This window comes from Notechis scutatus, chromosome 1 (genome assembly GCF_049901735.1).
Source record: "Notechis scutatus isolate UNSWTSFEM ecotype Mainland chromosome 1, rNotScu1.2, whole genome shotgun sequence".
Lineage (NCBI taxonomy): Eukaryota > Metazoa > Chordata > Lepidosauria > Squamata > Elapidae > Notechis > Notechis scutatus.
Window position 1 is genome coordinate 206,737,168 of NC_142009.1, and position 12,127 is coordinate 206,749,294.

Sequence of the window (12,127 nt, forward strand, 5' to 3'; positions counted from 1 at the left end):
TAAGCTATATTTCAGGTGTATAATATTCATTTCTCTTACCCAAAGAGTCTTTTTAAAAAAATTATTAACAACATCATCATCCAACTGTAAAAATGACTGTGCGTGGAGCTGCATTAAGCTTCTTAATAAAATTGGACACATTGGCAAGTAGGCTGCATCATAAAATGAAAACTTTAAGGGTGTTTTTAGAGAAGGGGTATCCAACTCAAGGCCCAGGGACCAGATCTGGCCCACAAGGTGCTTAGATATGGTGCATGGGGCTGTCCTGGAAATAGTGAAGGACCGGCCCATGGTGCTTCTGCCAGCAAAAACAGAGCTTGTTTGGGCCACGTGTGGCCCTCCTGAGCTCCACTTTCACTGGCAGAGGGTTGCAGGAGGCTGTTGCAGCTGAAAACGAAGTTCGGGAGCATGTTTTCGCTGGCAGAGCACTTGGGCCACCACAGGCACATCTCCAACACAAGTGACATCATGCTGGCCATGCCCACCCTGGTCACACACCCTGGCTCTCCTGAGGTCAAATACAACACTGATGTGGCCCTCAATGAAATCAAATTTGACATGCCTCTTTTAGAGGATATGATTGTGAGAGGATAAAAGTTCAAGAAGAAAATAATATCTGAAGACAAATTATTCTGGTGGTGATAAATTATACACATTATACAAACAGTCCTGTACCAGATCATAGAGATGAAATGACTTTATTTCTCAGAACTATTAGTGTTCATGGATGAGGAACAAAATGTATTATTTGCATCTTTTTGTGGAAGGACCGAAGTTATATTTTAAGAGTACAAAGAGGAAGTGTAAGGATGTAAAGGAGAGTTGATATGACCAGATGAAAGCAGACAAGTCCATGAAATGAGTAAGAAATGGTAGCCAATTAGAAATAGTCTTCTAATTTTCACTTGGTGACTCCATGAAATTTTCTTGATCATTATATCGAATTGGTCAACCATTCCTTCCTTCTGGAATGGTTTGTGACTCCCTAATCTATTCTATAAAATTGTACTCCCATCCTGATGACGAATCAGATCCAATTTTATTTAGCTTCTAAGACCAAGAATGTCAAGCTGGTGTTACCACCTGCTGTTGAGGCTCATTAGAAGAGACTGGAATAAAAAGCTACAAAGCCTTATTTTCTAAACATCTACCGGAATCAAAGTTTGGAAGTATTATGGAACTAAAAATGTGCTAATAAAAGATGAAGATGCTGGTTTAACTTGTTATAAAATACAGTGAGAGCTCAAATATGTGAAATATTATCTTATACAATCAAATGTCAGATAGAATTCAAAGGTCAGACAGACATATGATGAAAAATTTTAGTTACAGTAAGTTTTATATAGACGATAACCTAACAATGTATGGAACGATCTTTCTTTTTTCCCCCCTCATAATTTAAATTAGCAGACTCTTTCTGTACATTTACTTTTTTTACTGCATGAAGCATTATTATAAATGACGTATTTCTAACATTTGGGGAAGGTGAGCTTCCCCAAATGTGGTGCTTTAATGAGATTGTCACTATAGCAACTTGCTTCAGATGATACCATTTGTGACTTCTTCTACACCTTGCCACAATATAACTATGGGATGCTGTTTCATGTTTTTCTCTTAAAACAGTGATTTTACAGTTCTCCTTATACAATGTTTCTGCATGAGATGCAATAGTTACAATATAACAGACAATGCTTTCATCATGTTTGTCTAACTCTGCAAATAATTTTTCCAGATTTAGATTTAAGGAAATACGAACAGAATAAAAGTAAACTACCAGTTCTATTTAAATGATTAATGCTAAAATAGAGAGGTTGTATAGCATTTCTAAAGTCGTTATTTGATCAAGGGTTTGCAACTCTTCTAAAAGTTAAGTTTTAGAACATACGATCAGGGGTGGGCTTCAAAATTTTAGCAACCCGTTCTCTGCCAGTTGCTGGGTAGATGTGACAATAGTGGGTGTGGCCTAGTTGGCCTCCTGCACCATGGTGGGCGGGGGGCTGTTTTCACCCTCCCTGGGCTCCAGAGGCTTTCCTTGAGCCTCCAGGAGGGCGAAAATGGCCTCCCTGAGACTGGAAATGGGCCTGTTTCCAACCTTCTGGAACTTCCAGGAGACCTATTTTTTACCCTCCCCGAGCCTCCACACAGAGCCTGCACTTACATGGGATCAAAAACAGGCCATGTGGGGACTCCTGGGAGTGGCACGGTGGGGTGGACGGGGCCAGCCATGGGTAGGATTTGCCAATTTGCTGAACCGGCTATAAAATTAACCGGTTTGCTCGAACCGGGGAGAACCAATAGCAGCCCATCCTTGCATACGACTAAGAATGTCATATGTCTGGAGTAATTCGATGTGGCTCTTTGACGTTAGACTGAAGTCTGCTTGCCTGAGCAAGTTGGATAAACTGGTCTATACTTTAATGAGTCCTTATTCTATACAGATTGTCCTTGACAACTGAGCCCAAAATTTCTGTTACAAAGTGAAACATGTGTTAAGTGAGTTTGCTCCATTTTACGACCTTTCTTGCCACAGTTGTTAATGAATCATTAGTCAAATTGTTGTTAAATAAATCTGGCTTCCCTAATAACTTTGCTCATCAGAAGGTCATAGAATCCCTAACTGATGATCGAGTAACACTACTGCGGAAAAAAAAAATTAAAAAGTCCCTTCATCAAAACATATTAGAAAGATAAACTTTAACATCTAAAATTTAACAAGATAAACACAACATTTTTTCCATAGTTTGCATTGTGTACTATTTACTATATGTTATTGTGAATTAATCTCCATAGCAAACTAATGAGTATTGATACTATGATACTATGGTGATTTATATCATTTGTATTTGAACACTGTATTTGTATTTCCTCCATTACTAAATTAAAACAGAACATAGGCAATATTTATTCTAACATTTATAGTCATAGCTTTAAATGAAGCAATTTTATGTTCATTATGCTGTATTACAAAACATCTTAGGTATTATATGTGTTCAACATTTTTTGGTTGTACTATTAAATTGCTTGAGCATTCAGGATTGTAAAACTTTTGTTTTCTTGCAAAAAAATATATTCTCGTAGGTATTTTCAATTTTATCACATCATGGTAGGTGAGACATGCTTCCTCTTTGCATTTGAAATAAGAGGGATTGTTGTGGAAGACCATAAGAACAAAATGTTAACCTCAACCAATAAGGCAGCCTTCTGGTTGCATGGAACACCTGGACAAGAAGATTTCTACCATACTACCAGGGGACCCCGATTGTTAGTCCCAATGCACCTGCTGGATTAGTGGAACCATTATGATACCTTATCTCAATTTATTGTACCTTATTGTGATTGATGTCCATTGCTTTGATATGGTCAATTGGCAAGGCAATAGTTCTACTTACTGTATTTACTTACTTATTTACTGTTGTTCATGCACTCAGTATTTCCTGCTATTTTCTACTCACAGTTTGGTCAAAGGAGTTAGGAGCAGCCTTACTTAACAAGCCTTACTGCACATTGTGTAATTTCAACTTTCTTGGTTGGTCCAAGATACTTTTGACCTGGCTGACCCTTACGATCCATTCCCAGTTTAGCCTCAGTTGTAGACCTAATGGTTCCCTTAATTCCATACTAAGCAAAACAAACAAACAAACCTAGATGTTATGGAATAACTCAAAGAGACAAAGGGCATCTCTATGGAGGGCTTTCTCCAGCATCAACATCCATTAGCTAGATTTCATGTTATTCCTTGTGCTGAATTATGGCTCAGCTAACAGCCTACTTCAAGCCACATAGAACTCTAGCTTTTGCTTTGCAATGCTGAAACACTGCAGAGTTTGTAAACAGATCCTATCCCACGGCTGGGAATTTGTTTCTACTTACCTCTCAAACCTTGGATTAAAGCCAACTTTTTCCCACACCTCATAGAGGGTTAATCTCTATGGATCTTTAAAGTGACACTGGATGATAATGCCCCAGCATCTTCACTTGTCCCGATTACTACAAGACAATTTTGCATCTCTTCCTCCGTGCACACCACATGAATTAAAAATCTGTTGGACGCCATTGATTGACTGTCATTCTTTGCACTCTCCTCAGCTGCAGGATAAATTCTGGCCACATATGGTTTTTTTTTGTGTATGTTTTGAGGTTGGCAGCACTGACTGTGATTGAAGATCAGATTGAAACTGGTTTTAGAATAGTTGGGAGTGGAAACATTGGCTATCTGGAAGTGCTGTAACACTTTGCAATAATAATTAGTTTTTTAAAAGCCATTGTGTGCTTTTGCATTAAGCATATTTGGCATGGCATTGTTGCAAAAATTATTAGGCAAAATGTAACATTCCTAAAATAATTTGTATGTACAGCTTATCTTTATGATTATTATTTTTTTAAAATCATCAGATATAAGAAGGGGCACATCTATGGGACTAGTAGAGTTAAGATTTTTTTTTTTAAACAAGTTTTATTAATTTCAAAAACAAACAAATCATCACCAACCATTACATATTTGAACCTTTTTCCATTGTAAATTTTACAAGTCAGATAAAACCTTATCTTATACAATACAATTCTATTTTAAACCATTTCTAAATGAGCATAAAAACATCTCTTGTCCTCTATTTCTTTCTGACTTGATTATCGTCATTCTCTTTCTGTATTTCTAAAAGGTTTCACCAATACTTCTCAAAAACATAAACAGACACAAACAAACATATAAAAAATCTTTTAGTAAAGTAACTTGGCCCCCGGTACCTCTCTTTATATGGGCTTTAATTATATTCATGCTCATCTTAGAGATCATTACCTATTTTGTTTACCATTCTGTATCTTCTATATATACTTCTCCACACATTTCACTCTTCATAATTCTATCTTATTCAATCCATCTTAATTTAAATCATTATATTTGTATCTTTTGCCCATCCTTTATTATCCCTCTATCTCATTCCTTATAATGAAAAAAAAAAAAGAATTTCTCCTGAAATCTCTAATCAGAGTATGATGCCTTTCTATCCTCTCCCTAAATATTAGATTAACATTTAAAATGACACCTAATGTCCAATCTGATTCTGCTTGGTACATTCTATCTATTAATTTTTACTTTTAATAACAATAAAAACAGAGTAATAAATCGGAAATGTTTAAATACATAGTATCCTCCTAAATACGTAGTTAAATAATAAATCTAAATAATAAATCTTATAGCATTCTCATTGCCTTTCCCTTCAATATTTTATTACATTTTAAAAATCAATCATTATTAAACATTTCAACATTTTAATTTCTTATTAACTCTTAAGCCATTCTAATTTTCTATTTCTAATACAAATATTACAATACCGTCTTATGTACCTTGCAAAATCTTTTTTAAGAAAATTTATGCTTTACCCTTTATCCCTGAAAAAGATTCCTCTTTTCCCATCCAATTTTAAAACTTTGTGGCTTTTCTCCGCCTTTCCCCTTTCTTTCTTCCCCACCAGATCTTCCTACCCCCCCTTCTTCTAACCTCTGTCTTGCTGGCATCCCTTCTCTGTTGTATTCCCTTTTTCTCTTGTTTGCTATCATTGTATTTATTTTGCATCATATTTTTCTCTTTCTTAAATGTTTTTTTAAATCTTAAGTCCTTCATTTTCCTCGCTTTCTTCCTTCCTTCTTCCTTAGATAAATTTTGGGATTCATTAAAGATGGTGTCTTCGTCTTCTTCTTGCTGTTGTTCCATCTGTCGCATTGTCTGTTCATAGTTAACCAGCGCCATTTCTAAAAATAGAAAAGCTTTTTCCATACCATCTTTACAGGCTGCTTTTGTTTGCTCATATTCATCCCTCAGTTCCTCAAGGGAGAAAGCCATTATAAATCTTTTCTTGTCTTTTTTCCCTCTTTCTTCTTACTCCAACCAAAATATTCCAAAAGAAAAGTAAAACAATCCCAAAGTCCACAATCCTCAATCAATCCAATCCAAGCCAAAATTTCCACTTTCTCTTCCAGGGGTAGTATCAGACAAAGGAAAAAAGAAAATCCAAATCTGTGTTTTAAAGCCTTATTAAAATTTTATTTCTGTCTCCAAATCCTTAAGGCATCTCCTCCAACAAAATCCAACCAGATAAATATATTTTTTGTCCTCTCCCTTCCGACTTATCCCATAAAGCTAGTTTTACCTGAAAAAAAACAGGTTTCTCAATATCCGTTTGTTAATTCCGTCGGGAGGGAGAGTAAACTTTCCTTTCAGCACCTCAGAATTGCCGCTTACTTTCTCTTGTGGAAAGAATCATCCAAAAAGCCATCACTTCCAGGAATTAATTTAAATATATCTCAGAGTCCTGGATCAACCAAGAAGACTTTCACTTTTAAAAACTTTCTCCTCTTCCTCCTGCGCATACTTGCCCAGCTGCCGGCTTCTTTGTGGCGGCCATTACGGACCGCCGCTGCACCGTCTTGGTAAAAGGAGGTTCTGCCGGCCAGGGAGGGGGTCTGCAACACCCCCAAACCCTTTTCCGGATCCCCCTACCTTCAGCTGCCCCTGCAGGGCAGCCTTGCTCCGCACCCTTTCGGATCGGAGCCCCAAAAGCGGCTAGCGTGGCAGGGATCGTGCAGCTTCGCGAATCCCTACCGCTCGCAAAGCCGACAAACCGGAAATCCTCTCCGATTAAGAAAGCAATTGGAAGGATTGCTTGGATGATATGTTATATGTATTTACTATATTAATTTGTTTATAAGATGATAGATGATAGATAGATAGATGATAGATGATAGATAGATAGATAGATAGATAGATAGATAGATAGATAGATAGATAGACTTTTTTCAGCAATACACTAACACTTTTCTGCATCTGTAGAAATATTCCTCAAGTGCTCTCAAATGGACCACCACCTCAACTTTATGGTCAGAATTTGAAGTAAAATGTCGAAGATCCTACTCTGCAGAATAAACAGACTGGACCCCCAAATATAGCAGGCAGACTTTTCACATTTTGAAGCAATTGAAGTCATGCATATTGCCACCTAAAAAAAATGGTGCTCCCATTAGCAGGGGACAGAGAGCACCCTATGGTAACCCATGGTGTGGCAGCTGACAAGTTTGAATGGTGTATAAATGTGCTTTATTACTATACATCTTCAAAAGAGATAATACAAATAAAAAAGCTGAAAGGGGAACGAAAAGAACAGAACACATCCTCTTTACCAATCTACACCCAGATAAGGAGGAAATAACACCAGACAAACAAACAAGTGGAGAACAATACCCTAACCAAGGAACTACCAAAGAGAAAATGACACCCCCACCAACACTGGCAGACAAAGCTAATTTGTCTAAACAGAGAACAAATCTCACATTCATTTTCATTTATGGTGTTACCTAGTTAAGTAATAAAAAAAATCTACAAACAAACATCCAAATTCAGAAAGCACAAACTAACCCACACTTCTTTGGTTTCCCTCATCTTCTAGTAGCAACTTCCCCAGGAAAATCTAAAGAATTCAAAAATGCCAATTATTTTATCCAAGTTTGCTTGGTCCTACTAAAGATATTAGCTGACTAAAAATGAAAAAAAGAACAAAAACAATCCTGTGTCTTTTCAGCTTTCCAAGGAATTTGAAGGTTTGAGGAAGAGCCTTTATGAGTTGGATAGAAAGGTTTGACAACTCAGATCCTTATCCTAATCCTTGCATGGTGAATATCAAAGCTTATTCCAACTCTGGTTTTGTACATAATACAATGTAAGGTGTAGACTGTATGGAGGAAATAGACTGATCCACAGGAGATCTCAAAATAGATTTAAGATTAGATAACATTTTGATGCATCATGTTGTGCCATCTAGAAAGGTTTTGGAAGTTGGGCTGTCTGTATAGAAAAAGGCAAAGGAGAAACTGGTACTTCCTATTTGACAGAATAATGGATTGGTGAGAAATGGGATTTGAACTGCTTGTAATAAAGACAGCTGGGAAGGCAGGACTAATATTAGTGAATAAGAAAAATTTCCACTGATGATTTCTGTCCATCCTTGGAGTGAAAAGAAAGCATCACACAATCCTCATAAAAACAATAGAAACCCTTTTTCTCAGACTGTGCATTGCCTATGAACATATAATATATTTTAAGATCTCTGGTGGTCTTTTCAATGCATTTCAGCATCCAATGCTTTTTTTTTTTTTTTTTTTTGCATGATTAATTTGCTTCTATTTGCATTGTGGCCTTGGATACAGCAATCTGCAGTTAAATCTGCTATTATGCAGATTTTGTCTGTAAGGGATAGTGTGATTGATGAGTTTCCAAATTAGCAAGGGTGTAGGAACTAATATAGATGTAAAACTGATCTTTGCCAGATATTCTCAAAGTCATTATTCACTGAATAAGATGGTAAATGAAGGAATTATATAACCATCAGCTCTCTAGACAAATAATTTTTTTCTTCTGTTTGCCTTCAGGAAGTGAATGTACCTTATTCCTTATGATTGATTGACCTATGGGGGTGCAAGCAATTTTCAGACAAGGGATATTTAATGATGTGACAAAGGTGGGAAAAGTAGGACAAATTGGTTTCTTGTCTAAATATTCCTGGTTTATATTCATGCTAACACAACAATTCACTACCTCTTCTTCAGTGGTGGCTTTAAGTAAGCACAGCTGTGAATGAAAGCTGAGAAAATATATAGTTCAAGATATTAGGTGATAATTCAGTGGCAAATAGAAAATTAAATGGAAAAAGAAAGGAATACTGGTACATTATTTTAGAACAGACAGTTGGCAGAAGTGCCATTTTTGAGCTGCATATATATGGTTGACCACCAGGTGACAGCAAAGATTTAGATTTTCTTGTGTCTCTTTGCTGCTTCTTCCGCCTAGATATGACAATGTCAATTTTTTCTTTATTACTTGAGAAGTCAAGGTCATGATTTTACATTCTCTAATAAGATATCTGCTCTAGAGGAGAGTTGGGATTGCAATTTTATTTTATCTTGTAGCAAAGAACATTCTGTGACAAAGGTAAGCTGATTTCAGGGCTTATGCGATCTATTCTAGTTTAGTTTGTTATTTAGAACAGACAAAACCAAATAGAAAAGCCTAAGCTCCTTCAGCAGAAGCTAGACACAAAAATATTGTGGATGGCTGGTGATAATCCACGTAAGAAGGAACAAGGGTGCCTTTGAATAGCGCAAGTTATTAACCCTCCCCGTCTCCAAATATTCTTCCATTATTTTGAATGAATAGAAGAAATTGAAAGACAGAAATTGATGTCCCCCATGGAAGGCAGCTGAAAGTCAGAAATTCTTGGTGATTTATTACTCAGGTTTACCAGATGTATTTGTCTGGAATGGTATAGGGTCTCTTGCTTGAGCAAGGGGTTGAATAGAAGACCTCCAAGGCCCCTTCCAACTTTGCTATTCTGTTAAAATGTCTGACAGAAAGTCCTCAACTTATGTCCACAATTGAGCCCAGAATTTCTCTTGCTTAAATGAAGCATTTGTTTAAGGGAGTTTGGCCTCATTTTATGACTTTGCTTTCTAAAGTTGTTAAGTGAATCACTGCAGTTGTTAAGTTAGTAACATGGTTGTTAAGTGAATCTGGCTCCCCCCATTGACCGCCTGTCAGAAGGTCGCAAAAAATGATCACATGACCCCGGGACACAGCAGCGGTCATAAATATGAGTCAGTTGCCAAATGTCTGAATTTTGATCACGTGACCATGGGGAATGCTGCAACAGTCATAAATGTGAAAAAATGACATAAGTCACTTTTTTCAGTGGCATTGTAACTTTGGACAGTCCCTAAATGAACTGTTGTAAGTCAAGGACTAACTGTGTAGAATAATGCTTTATCCATTGCTTCATTTATTGGTATCATTGTCTGGAAGTACTTTCTAGTGTCTGATAGTGGGTTTCCAGACATCCTTGTGTGAGGAAAAATCAGTTGTACTTAAAACATGTCATTTACTCCAAGTTGTATCTTCCTTATCCTTTCCAGTCCACCTGAAAGAATCTACTGCCCTTCTCCGCTTTCTAATAAATGTAGCTTTGTAGCAACTGTTAGAAATGATTCATCTGAAGTTCCCTTCAATGCGGTATTTCCCGTTCACTTTGAAACCCTTTCCTCATTTATAAGTGTCTGCTGATTTGTTAACGATAGTTTTTCATGATAACCTCATTAAGCTGGCCTCTTTGTTTACTCATGGTCCCTGGCCAGCAGCAACACACTGCACAGACCAACCAATTAAACAATATAAATTAAAGTCATCAAATCAAATTCCATGCTGGTTTTTAAACTCCATTCAAAGTCAATCAGCAGAGAATATAAATATAAGTGCAGCATATGTGATATGAATTTAAATAATATATGCCTGGTGGCTTGGTTATAAGGCTTGAAGAAGTAAATGATTTGCTTGGGCTAACCGTCCTTGTTTTAATGAAATGGAAGTTAAGGTTTTAACAAGTATTGTATTATTGTTATTGGACTGTCTGGGTTGTAATATATTGTCTGACATCGTTGTATGTTTCCCCCCCCCTTTCATGCGGCAATACAAGAAAGAAAACTTGAACATGAGGGTGGGTGCTTCTCATCCCATTGCATCTGGGCAGGAGAAAAGGGGGCAGTGGTCACATGAATGGATAAAGCATAATGCTCAGTATAGGACTGAATAGCCTTTAGAACTCCATCCCCTTAAGATGCTTCAGATCACACGAGAGAACAAAAATAGTACCTGCCTGCATCATTTTAAAGCTTTCCCCTGGATTGGACAACATTTATCTTACATCAAGAAAATGATGGAGTTCATTTGAAGTTTTGTAGACACAGTGTCAAGTGTGAAAGACCAAATCTACACATGAAGGTTCCATTGAGCTGATTTGTTGGTCAAAGCCTTTTCACAGGAATCTTCTCAACTAATGGTCAGTACCTGCTTAGAGTTAAGTAAGGGTCAACGGCACTTAAAGAGGGTTGGACTAATTTTGCTTGTGGCTGCATAAGGGACTCTAGATCTTTCTTTTCACTCTTGTCCCCAGTTCTGCCATTCCTTCTCCCACACCTTGGCTCCATTTCTATTGTTGCACACTTTGAATAGACTGTTTTGGAAATCAGATCCAAAATACCACACAGTCCTGCTCAACAAGTATACTGTTCAATAATTTGTGAGACCATATTATATAAAAAAGCTCTGGAGAATGGGAAAGGTTAGTTTTGGTTATGCGTGTCTATATTGAGAGATACAGTCTTTGAATTCTGGTTCTAGATAATTGTTGAAGGTCTTTGCTTGAGTACTTTCAAAACTTTCCCCAGAAACTGCCCATTTAAGAGGTAATGATTCAGTGGCTAAATTAGACCACCAGAACTTTGTGGCAAGTCCTCTATACAAACACACTTTATCTTTTGCGGCTTTCATGGGAAAAGGGGGACCATAATATATTCAGTTCTATAAATAAAGTCATTATGCTTCATTGAATTTTTTCGTTTGCTTCTGAATGTTCATTAGTAATAAGAAGGATATGAATATAAAAAGAAATGGAAGGACACTGACTAAAAGATAACTTGGGGAGGAATTTTTCATTTTGGAAGGTGATGGCATATATAAAAAAAGTAATGTCAAGAAGAATGGCGTGAAATTTGGACTGACCCTTATCAGCTTCATCATCAATATCTCATAGCTGCCTGTTAAGCCTTCCTTTTAAGCTGATGCATGTCCTTGAGACAGAAGTGGGTAATATCTTCCTGGAATGGCATAACCCTAACAGCCCAGAAGTTATATATGGACAGGGAGACAGAGAGACAGACAGAGAGACAGACAGACAAAACGATAATACCAAAATGGAAATATATGCATGACAAACTTTCCATCCATCAATTACAAAAAGCCACACTGTTGTATTCACACATATACTATGCTAATACATTACAGCATCCTAGGTTCTTATGGATGAATTTGAAATATATGAAAGCCAAAACCAGATAAGGCAACTGTGATATCATATTTTTGTGTATTTAATAATAATATCCTACGACAATACCATGAACATCAGCTTATCCCAGATATTTGGGAAGGACTTGATGGGTAGATAAAAATGCCAAATCCAGTTTAAACATTTGGCTGTGTGGAAACTGTAACAAAAACAACAGAATAAGGTTGCCTCAAGAAGTTTGTTACAAA